This window comes from Zingiber officinale, chromosome 6B, assembly GCF_018446385.1.
Source record: "Zingiber officinale cultivar Zhangliang chromosome 6B, Zo_v1.1, whole genome shotgun sequence".
In the NCBI taxonomy this organism is placed as follows: domain Eukaryota; kingdom Viridiplantae; phylum Streptophyta; class Magnoliopsida; order Zingiberales; family Zingiberaceae; genus Zingiber; species Zingiber officinale.
The window spans coordinates 56,314,871-56,322,254 of NC_055996.1; the positions used below are offsets into that span (position 1 = coordinate 56,314,871).

A 7,384-nucleotide genomic window follows, 5' to 3' on the forward strand; every position below is an offset into this window, starting at 1 on the left:
TTGTCGAAGTCTTTATTTTCATTGACCCCCACTAACCTTTGTGGAAAAGGAACCCTTAGTCAAGGTCCTGGGAAAGACTGAACTTCCTTTTTCCCAAATTCCCTTTGAGCTTTTAGAGGAGGTCCAACTTGCTTATCTAGTGTTGGTGTGATTAATCATTGAGGGAAAGGTACTTGTGGCCTTTGGGAACTTCCTAGAGAAATGGAACTGAGTTCTTGTGATCTTCTATTATTCTTCTCCTCAATTCTAAACATGCCATTCTTTAGAAGTTCTTCATGATTTTTGCCATTTCTCAACCCAACATCATTACACTTTTTATTAGATCTTGACTGTGTAGGAGGGGAATCTTCTTTAAATCATTTTGAAACAATACTATTAAGCTTTGGCCCCAAATGCTTGAACTCCTCACTCTGTGACTTGTGAATTTCAACATTTTTAGGTGGTTGAACTTCATTTTGTTTGACAGGCTCTCTTACATTTATTGCTTGCACTTCTTGAATATCTGAGGGAAATTCCATCCAACTTTTGTTCGACCATTCATAGAGGTTCAATGTCACTTGATCAATTAATGAATAAGCTTCATCTACACTTTTGTCCATAAAAGAACCTCCAGCTGATGAATCCAATAAACTCTTGTCTGAGAAAGAAATTCTCCTATAGAATATGTGAAAAATCAACCATTTTTCAAAACCATGATGAGGGAACTGTCTTTGAAGACTCTTGAATCTATCACATGCTTCAAATAATGATTCTCCATATGCCTGAGCAAAATTTGTTATGCAATTCCTCATATACAATGTTCTACTTGGAGGGAAAAAATGATTCATAAATTGCTTCTCCAATTGTTTCCAACTTTTGATGCTTTGAGGACAGAGAGAATATAGCCAAGTCCTTGCTTTATCCTTGATACTGAAAGGAAATGTCATCAATCGAACTGCATCTGCTGATACTCCTTCACATTTCACCAAATCACAAATCTCTAAAAATGTTTCAAGATACAGATAAGGACTTTCTGATACTTCTCCTCCAAATTTGTGACCTTGCATCATGAAAATTATCTCTGGGTCTAGTTGGAAACTTTCTGCTTCAATTTGAGGTTGCACAATGGGAGATAAAAATCTTGCAGAAAAGGGTATAGAAAAATTTCTCATGGGCCTACTTGACATGTTAGTGCTCATGGATATTCAAGAAAAAATTTTTATCAAGAATCAAAGACAAGAAATAAAATGCAATATGAAAAACAAGAAAGAAAATGCAAAATTTAAATTGTAAGAAAGAAAGTGCATAATGAAAACAAGAAAGAAAAGACAAAAGGAAAAAGAAAAATGTCTAGAATAATTCATATGCTAATCAACTAACAAGATATGTTTACAAAAGAAAAGCAGAGAAAAATTTAAAGAAAAAGAAGAATAGAGAAAAGCTAGACTAGAATGCTAGAAATCAAGAATGCAAAATTAGAATAGCAACAAGAAAAATTTACAAAAAGTAGAAAAGGATACAAGAAAAATAGAATTCTAAAGATTAGTTACAATTATACTAATGATAAAGAAAGAAAAGTTATGTTTAGTCTAACTCAATTGATAATCTCTAATGTTATAGCGTAGTTCCCCGGCAACGGCGCCAAAAACTTGTTCACTCTCCGCAAGTGTATGGAAATGTCGCAAGTAATATAAAAGATTATCGTATCCACAGGGACTAGAATAAGCACTAGAAATGTTTCAACGCGAGTTAGCTAAACAACTAATCAATTGGTTTCCAAAAGCTAAATGTAACTAATGAAAAGTAAACATAAAAATGAAAGATCAACAAACAAGATTATGGGTTATGATAAAGGAATGTTCTAGGAGTTTTGATTTCTTTGTAAGATTACTCAATGTAAATGATCTACCAAATCCTATTTCTCAATTGTCCCACATTTATAGAAGGTTGTCGGTTCTCTCTTGCAATAGACAACCGACCTAGGACTGAAATCTATACCTATATGTAATCGATTAGATATGAACTTATGTTGTCCTTACACGAGCATGTTCCTATCACGAAGATCCCTCAGAAAATCAACACAAAGATCATACTTCTCAACCCATAAGATATAAAGATTAATCCCTAAATCTATCCTACCCTCTTGAATCATCCTATTTTCCCCTAAATCTTATCCCTCAAACGTCCTTACACAGGCTTGCACCTTTCGCGTGCTTCCCTCGGAAAATTGAGTGGGAGAAAATCTCTACAAGATCCATAGGGCATTCAAACAATCAATCTAAAATGAGAATTAGGTCCATATCACAACAATACATTCAAGATTGAATTGATACAAACAAGACAATATCATATAAACAAGAAAATGGAAAATCTACAAGAGTTTACATCAATTAATCATACAAATACTCCCTCATCCTAAAACAAAGAGATCTACTCCATGAACCGAAGAGAGGAATCCGAAATACAAAGATTACAAGCATTTCTTGATCCCTAATCCAAGAAGAGGAGAGAAAGAAAACTTATCTAAGATGAAGCTTGGTCTTCAGATCCAATCCACGCTCTCGGATTCGATTCCATTGAAGATCCGCCTTTAGATCGCTCAGAAATCCTCCCAAGATTGGAAGGAAAGCCCCAAATCTCGCTCTCTCCCAAGAGGGAGAAGATCCCCTTTCAAATCTTGAAGAAGGGTTTAAATAGAGGTGCAGTTTAGGCGCCACACGGCCCCGTGGCACGGCCGTGTGAGGTTCACATGACCCTGCCCACTCTCCTCTCTGCCAGCCTTGCACGGCCGTGTGTGAGTCACGGTCGTGGCAAACATCCGCCAATGGCCCCTTACACGGCCGTGTAGATCTAGACGGCCTGAACTGCCTTAGCCTCTGGAAATCTGGCACGGTCGTGTGATGCACACGGCCTGCTTCCTTCCCTGCCACTGAGAACCTCACACGGCCGTGTGAGACACACGGCCGAGGCTTCTCCTGTCTCTGGAAAACACACATGGCCGTGTGATGCACACGACCTAGGCTTCTTCTCATGTCTGGGTTCTTTAGATCCCTGCACGGCTGTGTGAGGTTCACACGGCCATGACCACTTCATTTCCTGCTGCAACCTTCTAGCCCGTGATCTCCACACGGCCTGGGCAACCCCCCAGAGCAGGGCAGTGCATGGTGCAGGTAGGGCACCTTCTGTTGGGTTTTTCAGGCCGCAAAAATCGCTTTTTGCATTGCAGAAACCCCGAAACCCATGCCACGGATCCGTGCAAAGTTTATAAAATTATGAAAAACTTCATGTACGAGTTTCTAACCTAGATCTACACTAGATCTACAAGGAAGAAAAGAAATTTACCCTTTGATGAGAAACCCTTCACGTAATCCCGCTCGTCCAAGGTTCGCCGGATCTCGAGAGTATCAAAGTAGATACTCCTCTATGTGTATGCACACAAGCAACAGATGGAGAGAAACCACTAGGATGTGCTAGCACCCTTGATGGTCACGACAAGGAGGAGGAGAGGGAGAGAAGAGAAGAAAGCAAAATGAAGAAGATGAGAGTTACAACTCAAAGCACACAATTGCACTAACTCTCTCATCAAAAGTGGTCGACCACTTTAAGAGGGAATGTAACCTCTATGGAATGCCAAGAGTCACAACTCTTGGTAACTCCCATGAGGTGGCATCCCACTTAAGCAACCATGATGATGTGGAGCATTATCATTGGCCCACTTCATGGCAACTCACCATTGAGGTGGCAAATGGTCAAGTCAAAATTGACCCTTCATCTTCCTCTCAAGTCAAGTCAAACTTGACCACTTCTCTCCCATGGTTAATCTAATCTAACTATTGGTTCAAGTCAATTTTAATTTAATGAATCTATATTCATTGAATTAAATTAATTAAATGAGTCTAAATCCAAATTAGACTCACTTAATATATTAACCAAATTGAGTCCAACTCAATTAGCTCAATTTGGATTACTCTTAATCCAATTTGATTCATCACATGAACCTAATCCTTTAGGTTCATCAAATGAACCTAATCTCCATCTAATTGTCCTTTGTGTATGACCCTATAGGTTCTTGTAACGTAGACAATGCTCCTAAACCTATTTAGAAGCATAAGTAATGAGCGGTATCTAGCAACACATTATTACTACCCAAGTTACAAGAATGTTGAGATCCAACATCACCGTGTGACTACTAATTGTGACTCCTCACAATATATGATATTGTCCTTCTATCCTAGACATCTAGATTGATAAATATGAGGCATAGACCGTGTCATCCTCTAATCAATCTAAATCTTGAACTCCAAGTAGACTCACTCAATCAAATGAGCTCAATATCTCATATTGACTCACTTGGGCATGACCATGCACTTAGTGGTCTCACTCTATCAAGAATATCGATGTCACTCCCGTCATATAGGAGGGATAGATCTCATCTACATCACTCACATCCCTCCGCATAATTTGTTACATATCCAGTAATCGCCTTTATAGTTCACCCAGTTACGGGTGACGTTTGACGAAGTTAAAGTACGTAACTCCTTATGTAGGGAACCATGGTGACTTCAGGTCTAAGGACTAGTAGTCATACTAATAGCCACATGAGAAAGTATATGACACTCATATAATGATCCATGATACTTTCTCATGGCGGGTCATTCAGTATACATTCTCCAATGCATACCCATGTGTCAACTTGATATCTCTATATCCATGACTTGTGAGATCAAGTCATCGAGTTAACCTACATGCTAGTCTTGTCGCATTAACATTGTCCCTAAATGTTAATACTCGACTAGGAATGATTAAGAGTAGTGTTCCCTATATCATCTCACTATGGATTCAACCAATCGATTGATATAGGTAAGAACCTTCTACTCAAGGACGCTATTATACTTAATTATTTGGCACTAAACAAATGCCTTTATTTATATACAAGAATATGATACAACAAGTTCATACAACAATCATCAAATGATTGGCTCTAGGGCTCTAACTAACAATCTCCCACTAGCACTAGTGTCAATCAATGTAGGCTCTAAGGCCTAATGACCTAGTGTGACCATCATGCTTTCTCTGTGTCAAAGCCTTGGTCAAGGGATCTGCGATGTTAGCCTCTGTGGGTACTCTACAAATCTTCACATCTCCTCTCTCGATAATCTCTCGAATGAGATGGAAGCGCCATAGTATGTGTTTGGTCCGCTGGTGTGAGCGAGGTTCCTTAGCATGTGCTATTGCTCCATTGTTGTCACAATAGAGCTCTATGGGATCAGCTATGCTAGGAACCACCCCAAGCTCGGTAATGAACTTGCGGATCCAAACTGCCTCCTTTGCTGCTTCTGATTCAGTAATATACTCAGCCTCTGTCGTAGAATCAGCTACTGTGTCCTGCTTCGAACTCTTCCAGCTCACAGCACCACCATTTATGCAAAACACGAACCCTGACTGTGATCGATAATCATCCTGATCGGTCTGGAAGCTGACATCACTGTAACCTTTTACAGCTAGCTCATCATCGCCTCCATATATCAAGAAATATTCTTTAGTCCTTCTCAAGTAGTTAAGAATATTTTTGACCGCTATCCAGTGACTTTCACCTAGATCTGACTGGTATCTGCTCGTCATGCTCAAAGCATATGAGACATCAGGACGAGTTCATAGCATGGTGTACATGATAGATCTATGGCTGAGGCATAAGGGATTTGATCCATGCGGTCTCTCTCCTCATTAGAAGAGGGACCTTGAGTCTTCAAAAGACTCACGCCATGTGACATCGACAGAAATCCCTTCTTGGAGTTCTACATGGCAAACCGTAGGAGTACCTTGTCAATATATGTACTCTGACTTAGGCCAAGCAATCTCTTAGATCTATCTCTATAGATCTGTATGCCTAGAATGTGGGATGCTGTTAGCTAGAGCCCTAGAGCCAATCATTTGATGATTGTATTTTGGACTTGTTGTATCATATTATATATAAATAAAGGCATTTGGTTTTTGGTTATTATACTTACTTGTATTGGTGCCAAATAAACTAAGTATAATAACGTCCTTGAGTAGAAGGTTCTCACTTATATCAATCGGTTAGTTGAACCGAAGTGAGATGATATAGGGAACACTACTTTTAATCATTACTAGTCGAGTATTAACATTCAGGGACAATGTTAATGCAATAAGACTAGCATGTAGGTCAACTCGATGACTTGATCTCACAAGTCATGGATATAGAGATATCAAGTTGACACATGGGTATGCATTGGAGAATGTATACTGAATGACCGCCGTGAGTATCATGGATCGATATGAGTGTCATACTCTGTGGTGTATGACTACTGTCAGACCGAAGTCACCATGGTTCCCATGGAGTTATGTACTGGTTTCGTCAGCGTCACCGTTGGTGGACTATAAAGGCGGGTATGTAATTATATTGAGGGATGTGAGTGATGTAGATGGATCTATCCCTCCTATATGGCAGGAGTTTGTAGTGATAGAGTGAGACCACAAGTGCATGGCCATGCCCAAATAAGTCAATATGAGATATTGAGCTCATTTCATTGAGTGAGTCTACTTGGAGTTCAAGATTTAGATTGATTAGAGGATGACGCGGTCTCACATTGATCAATCTGGATGTCTAGGATAGAAGGACACTTGTCATATGTTGTGAGGATCAGTAGTCACAAGGTGATGTTGGATCTCAACATTCTTGTAACGGTAGTAATGTGTGTTGCTGAATGCGCTCACTTATGTTTCTAAATGAGTTTGGGGCATTGCCAACGTTACAAGAACCTATTGGGTCACACACAAAGAACAAGTGGATGGAGATTAGGTTCATATGATGAACCAAGAGGATTAGATTCATTTGATGAATCAAATTGGATTAAAAGTAATCCTAATTGGGCTAATTGAGTTGGACTCAAGTTGATTCATGTGTTCAATGAGTCTAATTTAGATTATGACTCATTGAATCAATTTAATTAAATGAATTAGATTCATTATATTAAATTGGCTTGAATTAAATGGTTGGATTAGATCAACCATGAGAGAGATTAAGTCAAGTTTGACTTGACTTGAGAGGAAGATGAAGAGTCAAGTTTGACTTGACTTTATGCCACCTCATTGGTGAGTTGGCATTAAGTGGACCAATGATGATGCTCCACATCATCATGGTTACTTAAGTGAAGTGCCACCTCATGGGAGTTACCAAGATTTGTGACTCTTGGTATCCCATAGAGGTTACAAACCACTTAATTAGATGAAAAGAGTTTCATTTTTTGCAAGTGTAACTTTCATTCAAGTGATCTTCCTCCTCCTAAGCTCTCTTCTTACTCCTTCTCTTCTCTTGGTCGTGGGTTTCAAGCAAGGGAGAAGAAAGGAGAGTGAATCTAATCCAAGAAGAAAGGTTAGTGAAAGT

The 7,384-nt window shown here is 39.2% G+C and overlaps 1 non-coding gene across 1 annotated transcript; it reads left to right on the forward strand.

The window, feature by feature from the left end:
* The first annotated feature begins 687 nt into the window (after window positions 1–687).
* LOC121993324 lies at window positions 688–793 on the forward strand. Its single transcript, XR_006115186.1, has one exon. It is a non-coding gene; the product is annotated as a small nucleolar RNA R71 (small nucleolar RNA).
* Window positions 794–7,384: the final 6,591 nt, after the last annotated feature.